The sequence below is a fragment of the Rhipicephalus microplus genome, unplaced genomic scaffold, assembly GCF_043290135.1.
Source record: "Rhipicephalus microplus isolate Deutch F79 unplaced genomic scaffold, USDA_Rmic scaffold_26, whole genome shotgun sequence".
Taxonomy (NCBI): domain Eukaryota; kingdom Metazoa; phylum Arthropoda; class Arachnida; order Ixodida; family Ixodidae; genus Rhipicephalus; species Rhipicephalus microplus.
The window spans coordinates 4,667,986-4,688,773 of record NW_027464599.1 but is presented as its reverse complement, the minus strand read 5'-3'; the positions used below and the strand labels follow the sequence as shown (position 1 = coordinate 4,688,773).

At 52.7% G+C, this 20,788-nt stretch overlaps 4 non-coding genes across 4 annotated transcripts; all 4 read right to left on the bottom strand.

Annotated features, from left to right (window-relative positions):
• Positions 1-5,691: 5,691 nt before the first annotated feature.
• On the bottom strand, positions 5,692-5,765 carry TRNAN-GUU (transfer RNA asparagine (anticodon GUU)). The gene has a single exon. It is a non-coding gene; the product is annotated as a tRNA-Asn (tRNA).
• Positions 5,766-8,614: 2,849 nt separating this feature from the next.
• TRNAN-GUU (transfer RNA asparagine (anticodon GUU)) lies at positions 8,615-8,688 on the bottom strand. Its single transcript has one exon. It is a non-coding gene; the product is annotated as a tRNA-Asn (tRNA).
• A 4,177-nt stretch (positions 8,689-12,865) lies between these two features.
• On the bottom strand, positions 12,866-12,939 carry TRNAN-GUU (transfer RNA asparagine (anticodon GUU)). The gene has a single exon. It is a non-coding gene; the product is annotated as a tRNA-Asn (tRNA).
• Positions 12,940-14,472: 1,533 nt separating this feature from the next.
• TRNAN-GUU (transfer RNA asparagine (anticodon GUU)) lies at positions 14,473-14,546 on the bottom strand. The gene has a single exon. It is a non-coding gene; the product is annotated as a tRNA-Asn (tRNA).
• Between the last annotated feature and the right edge of the window lie 6,242 nt (positions 14,547-20,788).

The following is a 20,788-nucleotide window of genomic DNA, read 5'->3' as shown; positions in this document are numbered from 1 at the left end:
TCGGTTAACAGCCTTTCGCGCTAGCCAATTGCGGCACGGAGACAGTCGTGCTCCACTCTCACCACCATCAGGACATATCTTCAAAGCTATCAGCGCAAAGAAAAAAGCGACACACCACTCCCGGGAGGGCTCGAAACTCCAACCTTTCGGTTAACAGCCGATAGCGCTAGCTAATTGCGCCACGGAGACAATCCTTCTCCACTCTCACCACCATCAGAACATATCTTCAAAGCGATCAGCCCAAAGAAAAAAAAGCGCCGCACCACCACCAGGTGGGCTCTAAACTCCAAGCTTTCGGTTAACAGCCGATCGCGCTAGCCAATTGCGCCACGGAGACAGTCCTGCTCCACTCTCCGACCATCAGAACATATCTTCAAAGCTATCAGCCCAAAGAAAAAAAGCACCCCACCACCACCGGGTGGGCTCGAACTTCCAACCTTTCGGTTAACAGCCGATCGCGCCAGCCAATCGCGCCATGGAGACAGTCGTGCTCCACTCTCACCACCATGAGAACATATCTTCAAAGCTATCAGCGAAAAAAAAAGCGACACACCGTCCCCGGATGGACTCAAACCTCGAACCTTTCGGTTAACAGCCGAACGCGCTAGCCAATTGCGCCAAGGAGACAGTCGTGCTCCACTCTCACCACCATCAGAACATATCTTCAAAGCTATCAGCGCAAAGAAATAAAGCGACACACCGTCCCCGGGTGGGCTCGAAACTCCAACCTTTCGGTTAACAGCCGATAGCGCTAGCTAATTGCGCCACGGAGACAATCCTTCTCCACTCTCACCACCATCAGAACATATCTTCAAAGCTATCAGCCCAAAGAAAAAAAAGTGCCGCACCACCACCAGGTGGGCTCTAAACTCCAAGCTTTCGGTTAACAGCCGATCGCGCTAGCCAATTGCGCCACGGAGACAGTCCTGCTCCACTCTCCGACCATCAGAACATATCTTCAAAGCTATCAGCCCAAAGAAAAAAAGCGCCCCACCACCACCGGGTGGGCTCGAACCTCCAACCTTTCGGTTAACAGCCGATCGCGCTAGCCAATTGCGCCACGGAGACAGTGCTGCTCCACTCTCACCACCATCAGAACATATCTTCAAAGCTATCAGCCCAAAGAAAAAAAGCAACACACCACTCCCGGGTGAGCTCGGATCTCCAACCTTTCGGTTAACAGCCGATCGCGCCAGCCAATTGCGCCATGGAGACAGTCGTGCTCCACTCTCACCCCCGTCAGAACATTTCTTCAGAGCTATCAGCCCGAAGAAAAAAAGCGCCGCACCACCACCGGGTGGGCTAAACTCCAAGCTTTCGGTTAACAGCCTTTCGCGCTAGCCAATTGCGGCACGGAGACAGTCGTGCTCCACTCTCACCACCATCAGGACATATCTTCAAAGCTATCAGCGCAAAGAAATAAGCGACACACCACTCCCGGGAGGGCTCGAAACTCCAATTTATTGGTTAACAGCGGAACGTGTTAGCCAATTGCGCCACGGAGACCGTCGTGCTCCAATCTCACCACCGTCAGAACATTTCTCCAAAGCTATCAGCGCAAAGAAAAAAAAGCGCCGCACCACCACCGGGTGGGCTCGAACCTCCAACCTTTCGATTAACAGCCGATCGCGCTAGCCGAAATCGCCACGGAGACTGTCGTGCTGCACTCTCACCACTGTCAGAACATTGCTCCAAAGCAATCAGCCCAAAGAAAAAAAGCGACACACCGTCCCCAGGAGCGCTCGAACCTCCAACCTTTCGGTTAACAGCCGATCGCGCTAGCCAATTGCGCCACGGAGACAGTCGTGCTCCAATCTCACCACCATCAGAAAACACCTTCAAAGCTATCAGCGCAAGTGAAAACGCAACACACCACTTCCGGGAGGGCTCGAAGCTCCAACCTTTCGGTTAACAGCCGATCGCGCTAGCAAATTGCGCCACGGAGACAGTCCTGCTATACTCTCACCACACTCAGAGCATATCTTCAAAGCTATCAGCCCAAAGAAAAAAAAGCAACACACCACTCCCGGGAGGGCTCGAACCTCCAACTTTTCGGTTAACAGCCCATCGCGCTAGCCAAACTCGCCACGGAGACAGTCGTGCTCCACTCTCACCACTGTTAGAACATTTCTCCAAAGCTATCAGCGCAAAGAAAAAAAAAGCGACACACCGTCCCCGGGAGTGCTCGAACCTCCAACCTTTCGGTTAACGGCCGATCGCGCTAGCCAATTGCGCCACGGAGACAGTCCTGCTTCACTCTCATCACCATCAGAACATATATTCAAAGCTATAAGCCCAACAAAAAAAAGCGCCGCACCACCACCGGGTGGGCTCGAACCTCCAAACTTTCGATTAACAGCCGAACGTGCTAGCCGATTGCACCACGGAGACAGTCGTGCTCCACTCTCATCACCATCAGAACACACCTTCAAAGCTATCAGCGCAAGTGAAACAGCAACACACCAATCCCGGGAGGGCTCGAACCTCCAACCTTTCGGTTAACAGCCGATCGCGCTAGCCAATCGCGCCACGGAGACAATCGTGCTCCACTCTCACCACCATCAGAACATATCTTCAAAGCTATCAGCGCAAAGAAAAAAGCAACACACCACTCCCGGGAGAGCTCGAGGCTCCAACCTTTCTGTTAACAGCCGATCGCGCTAGCCAATTGCGCCACGAAGACAGTCCTGCTCCACTCTCACCACCGTCAGAACATTTCTTCAGAGCTATAAGCCCAAAGGAAAAAAAGCGCCGGACCACCACCGGGTGGGCAGGAACCACCAACCTTTCGGTTAACAGCCGATCGCGCTAGCAAATTGCGCCACGGAGACAGTCCTGCTATACTCTCACCACCATGAGAGGATATCTTAAAAGCTATCAGTCCAAAGAAAAAAAAGCGCCGCATCACCACCGTGTTGGCTCGAACCTCCATCTTTTCGGTTAACAGCCGATCGCGCTAGCCAATTGCGCCACGGAGACAGTCGTGCTCCACTCTCACCACCATCAGAACATATCTTCAAAGCTATCAGCGCAAAGAAAAAAGCAACACACCACTCCCGAGAGGGCTCGAACCTCCAACCTTTCCGTTAGCAGCCGATCGCGCTAGCCAAATGCGCCACGGAGACAGTCCTGCTCCACTCTCACCACCATCAGAACATATCTTCAAAGCTATCAGCCGAAAGAAAAAAAAAGCGCCGCACCACCACCGGGTGGGCTCGAACCTCCAACCTTTCGGTTAGCAGCCGATCGCGCTAGCCAATTGCGCCACGGAGACAGTCCCGCTCCACTCTCACCACCATCAGAACATATGTTCAAAGCTATCAGCACAAAGAAAAAAGCAACAACCCACTCCAGGGAGAGCTCGAACCTCCAACCTTTCGGTTAACAGCCGATCGCGCTAGCCGATTCCGCCACAGAGACAGTCCCGCTCCACTCTCAGCACCATCAGAACATATCTTCAAAGCTATCAGCCCAAAGAAAAAAAAGCGCCGCACCACCACCGCGTGGGCTCGAACATCCAACCTTTCGGTTAACAGCCGATCGCGCTAGCCATTTGCGCCACGGAGACAGTCCTGCTCCACTCTCACCACCATCAGAACATATCTTTAAAGCTATCAGACCAAAGAAAAGAAGCACCGCACCACCACCGGGTGAGCTCGAACCTCCAACCTTTCGGTTAACAGCCGATCGCGCTAGCTAATTGCGCCACTGAGACAGTCGTGCTCCACTCTCACCACCATCAGAACATATCTTCAAAGCTATCAGCGAAAAGAAAAAAAAAGCGACACACCGTCCCCGGGTGGACTCAAACCTCCCACCTTTCGGTTAACAGCCAATCGCGCTAGCCAATTGCGCCACGGAGACAGTCGTGCTCCCCTCTCACCACTGTCAGAACATTTCTCCAAAGCTATCAGCTCAAAGAAAAAAAAGCGACACACCGTCCCCGGGAGTGCTCGAACCTCCAAACTTTTGGTTAACTGCCGATCGCGCTAGCCAATTGCGCCACGGAGACAGTCGTGCTCCACTCTCACCACCATCAGAACACATCTTCAAAGCTATCAGCGCAAGTGAAAAAGCAACACACCACTCCCGGGAGGGCTCGAACCACCAACCTTTCGGTTAACAGCCGATCGCGCTAGCAAATTGCGCCACGGAGACAGTCCTGCTATACTCTCACCACCATGAGAGGATATCTTAAAAGCTATCAGTCCAAAGAAAAAAAAAGTGCCGCACCACCACCGTGTTGGCTCGAACCTCCAACTTTTCGGTTAACAGCCGATCGCGCTAGCCAATTGCGCCACGGAGACAGTCGTGCTCCACTCTCACCACCATCAGAACATTTCTTCAGAGCTATCAGCCCAAAAAAGCGCCACACCACCACAGGGTGGGCTCGAACCTCTAAACTTTCGGTCAACAGCAGATCGCGCTAGCCAACTGCGCCACGGAGACGGTCGTTCTCCGCTCTCACCACCATCAGAACATATCTTCAAAGCTATCAGCGAAAAAAAAAGCGACACACCGTCCCCGGATGGACTCAAACCTCGAACCTTTCGGTTAACAGCCGAACGCGCTAGCCAATTGCGCCACGGAGACAGTCGTGCTCCACTCTCACCACCACCAGAACATATCTTCAAAGCTATTAGCGCAAAGAAAAAAAGCGACACACCGTCCCCGGGTGGGCTCGAAACTCCAACCTTTCGGTTAACAGCCGATAGCGCTAGCTAATTGCGCCACGGAGACAATCCTTCTCCACTCTCACCACCATCAGAACATATCTTCAAAGCTATCAGCCCAAAGAAAAAAAAGCGCCGCACCACCACCAGGTGGGCTCTAAACTCCAAGCTTTCGGTTAACAGCCGATCGCGCTAGCCAATTGCGCCACGGAGACAGTCCTGCTCCACTCTCCGACCATCAGAACATATCTTCAAAGCTATCAGCCGAAAGAAAAAAAGCGCCCCACCACCACCGGGTGGGCTCGAACCTCCAACCTTTCGGTTAACAGCCGATCGTGCTAGCCAATTGCGCCACGGAGACAGTCCTGCTCCACTCTCACCACCACCAGAACATATCTTCAAAGCTATCAGCCCAAAGAAAAAAAGCAACACACCACTCCCGGGAGGGCTCGAACCTCCAACCTTTCGGTTAACAGCCAATCACGCTAGCCAATTGCGCCACGGAGACAGTCATGCTCCACTCTCACCACCATCGGAACATATCTTCAAAGCTATCAGCGCAAAGAAAAAAGCAACACACCACTCCCGGGAGAGCCCGATTCTCCAACCTTTCGGTTAACAGCCGATCGCGCTAGCCAATTGCGCCACGGAGACAGTCGTGCTCCACTTTCACCACCATCAGAACATATTTTCAAAGCTATCACCGCAAAGAAAAAAGCAACACACCACTCCCGAGTGGGCTCGAACCTCCAATTTTCCGTTAACAGCCGATCGCGCTAGCCAATTGCGCCACGGAGGCAGTCCTGCTCACTCTCACCACCATCAAGCATATCTTTAAAGCTATCGGTCGAAAGTAAAAAAAGCACCGCACCACCACCGGGTGAGCTCGAACCTCCAACCTTTCGGTTAACAGCCGATCGCGCCATCCGAAATCGCCACGGAGACAGTCGTGCTGCACTTTCACCACTGTCAGAACATTGCTCCAAAGCAATCAGCCCAAAGAAAAAAAGCGACACACCGTCCCCGGGAGCGCTCGAACCTCCAACCTTTCGGTTAACAGCCGATCGCGCTAGCCAATTGCGCCACGGAGACAGTCGTGCTCCAATCTCACCACCATCAGAAAACATCTTCAAAGCTATCAGCGCAAGTGAAAACGCAACACACCACTCCCGGGAGGGCTCGAAGCTCCAACCTTTCGGTTAACAGCCGATCGCGCTAGCAAATTGCGCCAAGGAGACAGTCCTGCTATACTCTCACCACACTCAGAGCATATCTTCAAAGCTATCAGCCCAAAGAAAAAAAAGCAACACACCACTCCCGGGAGGGCTCGAACCTCCAACCTTTCGGTTAACAGCCGATCACACTAGCCAATTGCGTCACGGAGACAGTCGTGCTCTACTCTCACCACCATCAGAACATATCTTCAAAGCTATCAGCGCAAAGAAAACAGCAACACACCACTCCCGGGAGAGCTCGAATCTCCAACCTTTCGGTTAACAGCCGATCGCGCTAGCCAACTGCGCCACGAAGACAGTCCTGCTCCACTCTCACCACCGTCAGAACATTTCTTCAGAGCTGTCAGCCCAAAGGAAAAAAAGCGCCGGACCACCACCGGGAGGGCTCGAACCTCCAACCTTTCGGTTAACCGCTGATCGCGCTAGCCAATTGCGCCACGGAGACAGTCGTGCTCCACTCTCACCACCATCAGAACATATTTTCAAAGCTATCAGCGCAAAGAAAAAAGAACACACCACTCCCGAGAGGGCTCGAACCTCCAATTTTCCGTTAACAGCCGATCGCGCTAGACAATTGCGCCACGGAGGCAGTCCTGCTTCACTCTCACCACCATCGGAACATATCTTCTAAGCTATCGGTCAAAAGAACAAAAAAGCGCCGCACCACCACCGGGTGGGCTCGAACCTCCAACCTTTCGGTTAACAGCCAATCGCGCTAGCCAATTGCGCCACGGAGACAGTCCCGCTCCACTCTCACCACCATCAGAACTATGTTCAAAGCTATCAGCGCATAGAAAAAAGGAACACACCACTCCCGGGTGAGCTCGAACCTCTAACCTTTCGGTTAACAGCCGATCGCGCTAGCTAATTGCGCCACTGAGACAGTCATGCTCCACTCTCACCACCATCAGAACATATCTTCAAAGCTATCAGCCCAAAAAAAGCGCCACACCACCACAGGGTGGGCTCGAACCTCCAAACTTTCGGTCAACAGCAGATCGCGCTATCCAACTGCGCCACGGAGACAGTCGTTCTCCACTCTCACCACCATCAGAACATATCTTCAAAGCTATCAGCGAAAAAAAAGCGACACACCACCACAGGGTGGGCTCGAACCTCCAAACTTTCGGTCAACAGCAGATCGCGCTAGCCAACTGCGCCACGGAGACAGTCGTTCTCCACTCTCACCACCATCAGAACATATCTTCAAAGCTATCAGCGAAAAAAAAAGCGACACACCGTCCCCGGATGGACTCAAACCTCGAACCTTTCGGTTAACAGCCGAACGCGCTAGCCAATTGCGCCACGGAGACAGTCGTGCTCCACTCTCACCACCATCAGAACATATCTTCAAAGCTATCAGCGCAAAGAAAAAAAGCGACACACCGTCCCCGGGTGGGCTCCAAACTCCAACCTTTCCGTTAACAGCCGATAGCGCTAGCTAATTGCGCCACGGAGACAATCCTTCTCCACTCTCACCACCATCAGAACATATCTTCAAAGCTATCAGCCCAAAGAAAAAAAGCGCCGCACCACCACCAGGTGGGCTCTAAACTCCAAGCTTTCGGTTAACAGCCGATCGCGCTAGCCAATTGCGCCACGGAGACAGTCCTGCTCCACTCTCACCACCATCAGAAAATATCTTCAAAGCTATCAGCCCAAAGAAAAAAAGCAACACACCACTCCCGGGAGGGCTCGAACCTCCAAACTTTCGGTTAACAGCCAATCACGCTAGCCAATTGCGCCACGGAGACAGTCATGCTCCACTCTCACCACCATCGGAACATCTCTTCAAAGCTATCAGCGCAAAGAAAAAAGCAACACACCACTCCCGGGAGAGCTCGATTCTCCAACCTTTCGGTTAACAGCCGATCGCGCTAGCCAATTGCGCCACGGAGACAGTCGTGCTCCACTTTCACCACCATCAGAACATATTTTCAAAGCTATCAGCGCAAAGAAAAAAGCAACACACCACTCCCGAGAGGGCTCGAACCTCCAATTTTCCGTTAACAGCCGATCGCGCTAGCCAATTGCGCCACGGAGGCAGTCCTGCTCACTCTCACCGCCATCAGAACATATCTTTAAAGCTATCGGTCGAAAGTAAAAAAAGCACCGCACCACCACCGGGTGAGCTCGAACCTCCAACCTTTCGGTTAACAGCCGATCGCGCCAGCCAATCGCGCCATGGAGACAGTCGTGCTCCACTCTCACCCCCGTCAGAACATTTCTTCAGAGCTATCAGCCCCAAGAAAAAAAGCGCCGCACCACCACCGGGTGGGCTCGAAACTCCAAGCTTTCGGTTAACAGCCTTTCGCGCTAGCCAATTGCGGCACGGAGACAGTCGTGCTCCACTCTCACCACCATCAGGACATATCTTCAAAGCTATCAGCGCAAAGAAAAAAGCGACACACCACTCCCGGGAGGGCTCGAAACTCCAATTTATTGGTTAACAGTGGCACGTGTTAGCCAATTGCGCCACGGAGACCGTCGTGCTCCAATCTCACCACCGTCAGAACATTTCTCCAAAGCTATCAGCGCAAAGAAAAAAAAGCGCCGCACCACCACCGGGTGGGCTCGAACCTCCAATCTTTCGATTAACAGCCGATCGCGCTAGCCGAAATCGCCACGGAGACAGTCGTGCTGCACTCTCACCAGTGTCAGAACATTGCTCCAAAGCAATCAGCCCAAAGAAAAAAAGCGACACACCGTCCCCGGGAGCGCTCGAACCTCCAACCTTTCGGTTAACAGCCGATCGCGCTAGCCAATTGCGCCACGGAGACAGTCGTGCTCCAATCTCACCACCATCAGAAAACATCTTCAAAGCTATCAGCGCAAGTGAAAACGCAACACACCATTCCCGGGAGGGCTCGAAGCTCCAATTTTTCGGTTAACAGCCGATCGCGCTAGCAAATTGCGCCACGGAGACAGTCCTGCTATACTCTCACCACACTCAGAGCATATCTTCAAAGCTATCAGCCCAAAGAAAAAAAAGCAACACACCACTCCCGGGAGGGCTCGAACCTCCAACCTTTCGGTTAACAGCCGATCACACTAGCCAATTGCGTCACGGAGACAGTCGTGCTCTACTCTCACCACCATCAGAACATATCTTCGAAGCTATCAGGGCAAAGAAAACAGCAACACACCACTCCCGGGAGAGCTCGATTCTCCAACCTTTCGTTTAACAGCCGATCGCGCTAGCCAACTGCGCCACGAAGACAGTCCTGCTCCACTCTCACCACCGTCAGAACATTTATTCAGAGCTGTCAGCCCAAAGGAAAAAAAGCGCCGGACCACCACCGGGTGGGCTCGAACCTCCAACCTTTTGGTTAACAGCTGATCGCGCTAGCCAATTGCGCCGCGGAGAGAGTCGTGCTCCTCTCTCACCACCAACATAACATATCTTCAAAGCTATCACCGCAAAGAAAAAAGCAACACACCACTTCCGGGAGGGCTTGAACCTCGAACCGTTCGGTTAAGAGCCGATCGCGCTAGCCAATTGCGCCACGGAGACAGTCGTGCTCCACTCTCACCACCATCAGAACATATTTTCAAAGCTATCAGCGCAAAGAAAAAAGCAACACACCACTCCCGAGAGGGCTCGAACCTCCAATTTTCCGTTAACAGCCGATCGCGCTAGACAATTGCGCCACGGAGGCAGTCCTGCTTCACTCTCACCACCATCAGAACATATCTTCTAAGCTATCGGTCAAAAGAACAAAAAAGCGCCGCACCACCACCGGGTGGGCTCGAACCTCCAACCTTTCGGTTAACAGCCAATCGTGCTAGCCAATTGCGCCACGGAGACAGTCCCGCTCCACTCTCACCACCATCAGAACATATGTTCAAAGCTATCAGCGCATAGAAAAAAGGAACACACCACTCCCGGGAGAGCTCGAACCTCCAACCTTTCGGTTAACAGCCGATAGCGCTAGCTAATTCTGCCACAGATACAGTCCTGCTCCACTCTCCGCACCATCTGAACATATCTTGAAAGCTATCAGCCCAAAGAAGAAAAAGCGCCGCACCACCACCGGGTGGGCTCGAACCTCCAAACTTTTGGTTAACAGCTGATCGCGCTAGCCAATTGCGCCACGGAGACAGTCCTGCTCCACTCTCACCACCATCAGAACATATCTTCAAAGCTATCAGCGCAAAGAAAACAGCAACACACCACTCCCGGGAGAGCTCGAATCTCCAACCTTTCGGTTAACAGCCGATCGCGCTAGCCAACTGCGCCACGAAGACAGTCCTGCTCCACTCTCACCACCGTCAGAACATTTCTTCAGAGCTGTCAGCCCAAAGGAAAAAAAGCGCCGGACCACCACCGGGAGGGCTCGAACCTCCAACCTTTTGGTTAACCGCTGATCGCGCTAGCCAATTGCGCCACGGAGACAGTCGTGCTCCACTCTCACCACCATCAGAACATATTTTCAAAGCTATCAGCGCAAAGAAAAAAGCAACACACCACTCCCAAGAGGGCTCGAACCTCCAATTTTCCGTTAACAGCCGATCGCGCTAGACAATTGCGCCACGGAGGCAGTCCTGCTTCACTCTCACCACCATCAGAACATATCTTCTAAGCTATCGGTCAAAGAACAAAAAAGCGCCGCACCACCACCGGGTGGGCTCGAACCTCCAACCTTTCGGTTAACAGCCAATCGCGCTAGCCAATTGCGCCACGGAGACAGTCCCGCTCCACTCTCACCACCATCAGAACTATGTTCAAAGCTATCAGCGCATTGAAAAAAGGAACACACCACTCCCGGGTGAGCTCGAACCTCTAACCTTTCGGTTAACAGCCGATCGCGCTAGCTAATTGCGCCACTGAGACAGTCATGCTCCACTCTCACCACCATCAGAACATATCTTCAAAGCTATCAGCGAAAAGAAAAAAAAAGCGACACACCGTCCCCGGGTGGACTCAAACCTCCCACCTTTCGGTTAACAGCCAATCGCGCTAGCCAATTGCGCCAGGGAGACAGTCGTGCTCCCCTCTCACCACTGTCAGAACATTTCTCCAAAGCTATCAGCTCAAAGAAAAAAAAGCGACACACCGTCCCCGGGAGTGCTCGAACCTCCAACCTTTTGGTTAACAGCCGATCGCGCTAGCCAATTGCGCCACGGAGACAGTCGTGCTCCACTCTCACCACCATCAGAACACATCTTCAAAGCTATCAGCGCAAGTGAAAAAGCAACACACCACTCCCGGGAGGGCTCGAACCTCCAACATTTCGGTTAACAGCCGATCGCGCTAGCAAATTGCGCCACGGAGACAGTCCTGCTATACTCTCACCACCATGAGAGGATATCTTCAAAGCTATCAGCCCAAAAAAAGCGCCACACCACCACAGGGTGGGCTCGAACCTCCAAACTTTCGGTCAACAGCAGATCGCGCTAGCCAACTGCGCCACGGAGACAGTCGTTCTCCAGTCTCACCACCATCAGAACATATCTTCAAAGCTATCAGCGAAAAAAAAGCGACACACCGTCCCCGGATGGACTCAAACCTCGAACCTTTCGGTTAACAGCCGAACGCGCTAGCCAATTGCGCCACGGAGACAGTCGTGCTCCACTCTCACCACCATCAGAACATATCTTCAAAGCTATCAGCGCAAAGAAAAAAAGCGACACACCGTCCCCGGGTGGGCTCGAAACTCCAACCTTTCGGTTAACAGCCGATAGCGCTAGCTAATTGCGCCACGGAGACAATCCTTCTCCACTCTCACCACCATCAGAACATATCTTCAAAGCTATCAGCCCAAAGAAAAAAAAGCGCCGCACCACCACCAGGTGGGCTCTAAACTCCAAGCTTTCGCTTAACAGCCGATCGCGCTAGCCAATTGCGCCACGGAGACAGTCCTGCTCCACTCTCACCACCATCAGAACATATCTTCAAAGCTATCAGCCCAAAGAAAAAAAGCAACACACCACTCCCGGGAGGGCTCGAACCTCCAAACTTTCGGTTAACAGCCAATCACGCTAGCCAATTGCGCCACGGAGACAGTCATGCTCCACTCTCACCACCATCGGAACATATCTTCAAAGCTATCAGCGCAAAGAAAAAAGCAACACACCACTCCCGGGAGAGCTCGATTCTCCAACCTTTCGGTTAACAGCCGATCGCGCTAGCCAATTGCGCCACGGAGACACTCGTGCTCCACTTTCACCACCATCAGAACATATTTTCAAAGCTATCAGCGCAAAGAAAAAAGCAACACACCACTCCCGAGAGGGCTCGAACCTCCAATTTTCCGTTAACAGCCGATCGCGCTAGCCAATTGCGCCACGGAGGCAGTCCTGCTCACTCTCACCGCCATCAGAACACATCTTTAAAGCTATCGGTCGAAAGTAAAAAAAGCACCGCACCACCACCGGGTGAGCTCGAACCTCCAACCTTTCGGTTAACAGCCGATCGCGCCAGCCAATCGCGTTATGGAGACAGTCGTGCTCCACTCTCACCCCCGTCAGAACATTTCTTCAGAGCTATCAGCCCCAAGAAAAAAAGCGCCGCACCACCACCGGGTGGGCTCGAAACTCCAAGCTTTCGGTTAACAGCCTTTCGCGCTAGCCAATTGCGGCACGGAGACAGTCGTGCTCCACTCTCACCACCATCAGGACATATCTTCAAAGCTATCAGCGCAAAGAAAAAAGCGACACACCACTCCCGGGAGGGCTCGAAACTCCAATTTATTGGTTAACAGCGGCACGTGTTAGCCAATTGCGCCACGGAGACCGTCGTGCTCCAATCTCACCACCGTCAGAACATTTCTCCAAAGCTATCAGCGCAAAGAAAAAAAAGCGCCGCACCACCACCGGGTGGGCTCGAACCTCCAACCTTTCGATTAACAGCCGATCGCGCTAGCCGAAATCGCCACGGAGACAGTCGTGCTGCACTCTCACCAGTGTCAGAACATTGCTCCAAAGCAATCAGCCCAAAGAAAAAAAGCGACACACCGTCCCCGGGAGCGCTCGAACCTCCAACCTTTCGGTTAACAGCCGATCGCGCTAGCCAATTGCGCCACGGAGACAGTCGTGCTCCAATCTCACCACCATCAGAAAACATCTTCAAAGCTATCAGCGCAAGTGAAAACGCAACACACCACTCCCGGGAGGGCTCGAAGCTCCAACCTTTCGGTTAACAGCCGATCGCGCTAGCAAATTGCGCCACGGAGACAGTCCTGCTATACTCTCACCACACTCAGAGCATATCTTCAAAGCTATCAGCCCAAAGAAAAAAAAGCTACACACCACTCCCGGGAGGGCTCGAACCTCCAACCTTTCGGTTAACAGCCGATCACACTAGCCAATAGCGTCACGGAGACAGTCGTGCTCTACTCTCACCACCATCAGAACATATCTTCGAAGCTATCAGGGCAAAGAAAACAGCAACACACCACTCCCGGGAGAGCTCGATTCTCCAACCTTTCGGTTAACAGCCGATCGCGCTAGCCAACTGCGCCACGAAGACAGTCCTGCTCCACTCTCACCACCATCAGAACATATTTTCAAAGCTATCAGCGCAAAGAAAAAAGCAACATACCACTCCCGAGAGGGCTCGAACCTCCAATTTTCCGTTAACAGCCGATCGCGCTAGCCAAGAAGGCAGTCCTGCTTCACTCTCACCACCATCAGAACATATCTTCTAAGCTATCGGTCAAAAGAACAAAAAAGCGCCGCACCACCACCGGGTGGGCTCGAACCTCCAACCTTTCGGTTAACAGCCAATCGTGCTAGCCAATTGCGCCACGGAGACAGTCCCGCTCCACTCTCACCACCATCAGAACATATGTTCAAAGCTATCAGCGCATAGAAAAAAGGAACACACCACTCCCGGGAGAGCTCGAACCTCCAACCTTTCGGTTAACAGCCGATAGCGCTAGCTAATTCTGCCACAGATACAGTCCTGCTCCACTCTCCGCACCATCTGAACATATCTTGAAAGCTATCAGCCCAAAGAAGAAAAAGCGCCGCACCACCACCGGGTGGGCTCGAACCTCCAAACTTTTGGTTAACAGCTGATCGCGCTAGCCAATTGCGCCACGGAGACAGTCCTGCTCCACTCTCACCACCATCAGAACATATCTTCAAAGCTATCAGCCCAAAGAAAAAAAAGCGCCGCACCACCACCGCGTGGGCTCGAACATCCAACCTTTCGGTTAACAGCCTTTCGCGCTAGCCAATTGCGGCACGGAGACAGTCGTGCTCCACTCTCACCACCATCAGGACATATCTTCAAAGCTATCAGCGCAAAGAAAAAAGCGACACACCACTCCCGGGAGGGCTCGAAACTCCAATTTATTGGTTAACAGCGGAACGTGTTAGCCAATTGCGCCACGGAGACCGTCGTGCTCCAATCTCACCACCGTCAGAACATTTCTCCAAAGCTATCAGCGTAAAGAAAAAAAGCGCCGCACCACCACCGGGTGGGCGCGAACCTCCAACCTTTCGATTAACAGCCGATCGCGCTAGCCGAAATCGCCACGGAGACAGTCGTGCTGCACTCTCACCACTGTCAGAACATTTCTCCAAAGCAATCAGCCCAAAGAAAAAAAGCGACACACCGTCCCCGGGAGCGCTCGAACCTCCAACCTTTCGGTTAACAGCCGATTGCGCTAGCCAATTGCGCCACGGAGACAGTCGTGCTCCAATCTCACCACCATCATAAAACATCTTCAAAGCTATCAGCGCAAGTGAAAACGCAACACACCACTCCCGGGAGGGTTCGAAGCTCCAAACTTTCGGTTAACAGCCGATCGCGCTAGCAAATTGCGCCACGGAGACAGTCCTGCTATACTCTCACCACACTCAGAGCATATCTTCAAAGCTGTCAGCCCAAAGAAAAAAAAGCAACACACCACTCCCGGGAGGGCTCGAACCTCCAGCCTTTCGGTTAACAGCCGATCACACTAGCCAATTGCGTCACGGAGACAGTCGTGCTCTACTCTCACCACCATCAGAACATATCTTCAAAGCTATCAGCGCAAAGAAAACAGCAACACACCACTCCCGGGAGAGCTCGATTCTCCAACCTTTCGGTTAACAGCCGATCGCGCTAGCCAACTGCGCCACGAAGACAGTCCTGCTCCACTCTCACCACCGTCAGAACATTTCTTCAGAGCTGTCAGCCCAAAGGAAAAAAAGCGCCGGACTACCACTGGGTGGGCTCGAACCTCCAACCTTTTGGTTAACAGCTGATCGCGCTAGCCAATTGCGCCGCGGAGAGAGTCGTGCTCCTCTCTCACCACCAACATAACATATCTTCAAAGCTATCACCGCAAAGAAAAAAGCAACACACCACTTCCGGGAGGGCTTGAACCTCGAACCGTTCGGTTAACAGCCGATCGCGCTAGCCGATTGCGCCACGGAGACAGTCGTGCTCCACTCTCACCACCATCAGAACATATTTTCAAAGCTATCAGCGCAAAGAAAAAAGCAACACACCACTCCCGAGAGGGCTCGAACCTCCAATTTTCCGTTAACAGTCGATCGCGCTAGACAATTGCGCCACGGAGGCAGTCCTGCTTCACTCTCACCACCATCAGAACATATCTTCTAAGCTATCGGTCAAAAGAACAAAAAAGCGCCGCACCACCACCGGGTGGGCTCGAACCTCCAACCTTTTGGTTAACGGCCAATCGCGCTAGCCAATTGCGCCACGGAGACAGTCCCGTTTCACTCTCACCACCATCAGAACATATGTTCAAAGCTATCAGCGCATAGAAAAAAGGAACATACCACTCCCGGGAGAGCTCGAACCTCCAACCTTTCGGTTAACAGCCGATCGCGCTAGCTAATTCTGCCACAGAGACAGTCCTGCTCCACTCTCCGCACCATCTGAACATATCTTGAAAGCTATCAGCCCAAAGAAGAAAAAGCGCCGCACCACCACCGGGTGGGCTCGAACCTCCAAACTTTTGGTTAACAGCTGATCGCGCTAGCCGATTGCGCCACGGAGACAGTCCTGCTCCACTCTCACCACCATCAGAACATATCTTCAAAGCTATCAGCCCAAAGAAAAAAAAGCGCCGCACCACCACCGCGTGGGATCGAACATCCAACCTTTCGGTTAACAGCCGATCGCGCTAGCCAATTGCGCCACGGAGACAGTCGTGCTCCACTCTCACCACCATGAGAACATATCTTCAAAGCTATCAGCGCAAAGAAAAAAGCGACACACCACTCCCGGGAGGGCTCAAAACTCCAATTTTTCGGTTAACAGCCGAACGTGCTAGCCAATTGCACCACGGAGACAGTCGTGCTCCAATCTTACCACCGTCAGAACATTTCTCCAAAGCTATCAGCGCAAAGAAAAAAAAGCGCGGCACCACCACCGAGTGGGCTCAAACCTCCAACCTTTCGGTTAACAGCCGATCGCGCTAGCCAATCGCTCCACGGAGACAATCGTGCTCCACTCTCACCACCATCAGAACATATCTTCAAAGCTATCAGCGCAAAGAAAAAAGCAACACACCACTCCCGGGAGAGCTCGAGGCTCCAACCTTTCTGTTAACAGCCGATCGCGCAAGCCAAATGCGCCACGGAGACAGTCCTGCTCCACTCCCACCACCGTCAGAACATTTCTTCAGAGCTATTAGCCCAAAGGAAAAAAAGCGCCGGACCACCACCGGGTGGGCTCGAACCTCCAACCTTTTGGTTAACAGCCGATCGTGCAACCCAATTGCGCCATGGAGAGAGTCGTGCTCCAGTCTCACCACCAACAGAACATATCTTCAAAGCTATTAGCGCAAAGAAAAAAGCAACACACCACTCCCGGGAGGGCTTGAACCTCGAACCTTTCGGTTACAAGCCGATCGCGCTAGCCAATTGCGCCACGGAGACAGTCGTGCTCCACTCTCACCACCATCAGAACATATCTTCAAAGCTATCAGCGCAAAGAAAAAAGCAACACACCACTCCCGAGAGGGCTCGAACCTCCAACCTTTCCGTTAGCAGCCGATCGCGCTAGCCAAATGCGCCACGGAGACAGTCCTGCTCCACTCTCACCACCATCAGAACATATGTTCAAAGCTATCAGCACAAAGAAAAAAGCAACACACCACTCCCGGGAGAGCTCGAACCTCCAACCTTTTCGGTTAACAGCCGATCGCGCTAGCCGATTCCGCCACAGAGACAGTCCCGCTCCACTCTCAGCACCATCAGAACATATCTTCAAAGCTATCAGCCCAAAGAAAAAAAAGCGCCGCACCACCACCGGGTGGGCTCGAAGCTCCAACCTTTCGATTAACAGCCGATCGCGCTAGGTAATTGCGCCACTTAGACAGTCGTGCTCCACTCTCACCACCATCAGAACATATCTTCAAAGCTATCAGTGAAAAGAAAAAAAAAGCGACACACCGTCTTCGGGTGGACTCAAACCTCCCACCTTTCGGTTAACAGCCAATCGCGCTAGCCAATTGCGCCACGGAGACAGTCGTGCTCCCCTCTCACCACTGCCAGAACATTTCTCCAAAGCTATCAGCTCAAAGAAAAAAAAGCGACACACCGTCCCCGGGAGTACTTGAACCTCCAACCTTTTGGTTAACAGCCGATCGCGCTAGCCAATTGCGCCACGGAGACAGTCGCGCTCCACTCCCACCACCATCAGAACACATCTTCAAAGCTATCAGCGCAAGTGAAAAAGCAACACACCACTCCCGGGAGGGCTCGAACCTTCAACCTTTCGGTTAACAGCCGATCGCGCTAGCAAATTGCGCCACGGAGACAGTCCTGCTATACTCTCACCACCATGAGAGGATATCATAAAAGCTATCAGTCCAAAGAAAAAAAAAGCGCCGCACCACCACCGTGTTGGCTCGAACCTCCAACTTTTCGGTTAACAGCCGATCGCGCTAGCCAATTGCGCCACGGAGACAGTCGTGCTCCACTCTCACCACCATCAGAACATTTCTTCAAAGCTATGAGCGAAAAAAAAGCGACACACCGTCCCCTGATGGACTCAAACCTCCAACCTTTCGGTTAACAGCCGAACGCGCTAGCCAATTGCGCTACGGAGACAGTCGTGCTCCACTCTCATCACCATGAGAACACACCTTCAAAGCTATCAGCGCAAGTGAAAAAGCAACACACCAATCCCGGGAGGGCTCGAACCTCCAACCTTTCGGTTAACAGCCGATCGCGTTAGCCAATCGCGCCACGGAGACAATCGTGCTCCACTCTCACCACCATCAGAACATATCTTCAAAGCTATCAGCGCAAAGAAAAAAAGCAACACACCACTCCCGGGAGAGCTCGAGGCTCCACCCTTTCTGTTAACAGCCGATCGCGCAAGCCAATTGCGCCACGGAGACAGTCCTGCTCCACTCCCACCACCGTCAGAACATTTCTTCAGAGCTATTAGCCCAAAGGAAAAAAAGCGCCGGACCACCACCGGGTGGGCTCGAACCTCCAACCTTTTGGTTAACAGCCGATCGTGCAAGCCAATTGCGCCATGGAGAGAGTCGTGCTCCACTCTCACCACAAACAGAACATATCTTCAAAGCTATTAGCGCAAAGAAAAAAGCAACACACCAATCCCGGGAGGGCTTGAACCTCGAACCTTTCGGTTACCAGCCGATCGCGCTAGCCTATTGCGCCACGGAGACAGTCGTGCTCCACTCTCACCACCATCAGAACATTTCTTCAGAGCTATCAGCCCAAAGAAAAAAAAGCGCCGCACCACCACCGGGTGGGCTAGAAACTCCAAGCTTTCGGTTAACAGCCTTTCGCGCTAGCCAAATGCGCCACGGAGACAGTCATGCTCCACTCTCACCACCATCAGGACATATCTTCAAAGCTATCAGCGCAAAGAAAAAAAAAGCGCCGCACCACCACCGGGTGGGCTCGAAGCTCCAACCTTTCGATTAACAGCCGATCGCGCTAGGTAATTGCGCCACTGAGACAGTCGTGCTCCACTCTCACCACCATCAGAACATTTCTTCAAAGCTATGAGCGAAAAAAAAGCGACACACCGTCCCCTGATGGACTCAAACCTCCAACCTTTCGGTTAACAGCCGAACGCGCTAGCCAATTGCGCCACGGAGACAGTCGTGCTCCACTCTCACCACCATCAGAACATATCTTCAAAGCTATCAGCACAAAGAAAAAAAGCGGCACATCGTCCCCGGGTGGGCTCGAAACTCCAACCTTTCGGTTAACAGCCGATAGCGCTAGCTAATTGCGCCACGGAGACAATCCTTCTCCACTCTCACCACCATCAGAACATATCTTCAAAGCTATCAGCCCAAAGAAAAAAAAGCGCCGCACCACCACCAGGTGGGCTCTAAACTCCAAGCTTTCGGTTAACAGCCGATCGCGCTAGCCAATTGCGCCACGGAGACAGTCCTGCTCCACTCTCACGACCATCAGAACATATCTTCAAAGCTATCAGCCCAAAGAAAAAAAGCGCCGCACCACCACCGGGTGGGCTCGAACCTCCAACCTTTCGGTTAACAGCCGATCGCGCTAGCCAATTGCGCCACGGAGACAGTCCTGCTCCACTCTCACCACCATCAGAACATATCTTCAAAGCTATCAGCCCAAAGAAAAAAAGCAACACACCACTCCCGGGAGGGCTCGAACCTCCAACCTTTCGGTTAACAGCCAATCTCGCTAGCCAATTGTGCCACGGAGACAGTCGTGCTCCACTCTCACCACCATCAGAACATATCTTCAAAGCTATCAGCGCAAAAAAAAGCAACACACCACTCCCGGGAGAGCTCGATTCTCCAACCTTTCGGTTAACAGCCGATCGCACTAGCCAATTGCGCCACGGAGACAGTCGTGCTCCACTCTCACCACCATCAGAACATATCTTCAAAGCTATCAGCACAAAGAAAAAAGCGGCACATCGTCCCCGGGTGGGCTCGAAACTCCAACCTTTCGGTTAACAGCCGATAGCGCTAGCTAATTGCGCCACGGAGACAATCCTTCTCCACTCTCACCACCATCAGAACATATCTTCAAAGCTATCAGCCTAAAGAAAAAAAAGCGCCGCACCACCACCGGGTGGGCTCGAACCTCCAACTTTTCGGTTAACAGCCGATCGCGCTAGCCCATTGCGCCACAGAGACAGTCGTGCTGCACTCTCACCACCATCAGAACATATCTTCAAAGCTATCGGTCGAAAGTAAAAAAAGCACCGCACCACCACCGGGTGAGCTCAAACCTCCAACCTTTCGGTTAACAGCCGATCGCACCAGCCAATTGCGCCATGGAGACAGTCGTGCTCCACTCTCACCCCCGTCAGAACATTTCTTCAGAGCTATCAGCCCAAAGAAAAAAAGCGCCGCACCACCACCAGGTGGGCTCGAAACTCCAAGCTTTCGGTTAACAGCCTTTCGCGCTAGCCAATTGCGGCACGGAGACAGTCGTGCTCCACTCTCACCACCATCAGGACATATCTTCAAAGCTATCAGCGCAAAGAAAAAAGTGACACACCACTCCCGGGAGGGCTCGAAACTCCAATTTATTGGTTAACAGCTGAACGTGTTAGCCAATCGCGCCACGGAGACCGTCGTGCTCCAATCTCACCACCGTCAGAACATTTCTCCAAAGCTATCAGCGCAAAGAAAAAAAAGCGCCGCACCACCACCGGGTGGGCTCGAACCTCCAACCTTTCGATTAACAGCCGATCGCGCTAGCTAATTGCGACACGGAGACAGTCGTGCTCCACTCTCACCACCATCAGAACATATTTTCAAAGCTATCAGTGCAAAGGAAAAAGCGCCGCACCACCACCGGGTGGGCTCAAACCTCCAACCTTTCGGTTAACAGACCATCGCGCTAGCCGAAATCGCCATGGAGACTGTCGTGCTGCACTCTCACCACTGTCAGAACATTTCTCCAAAGCAATCAGCCCAAAGAAAAAAAGCGACACAC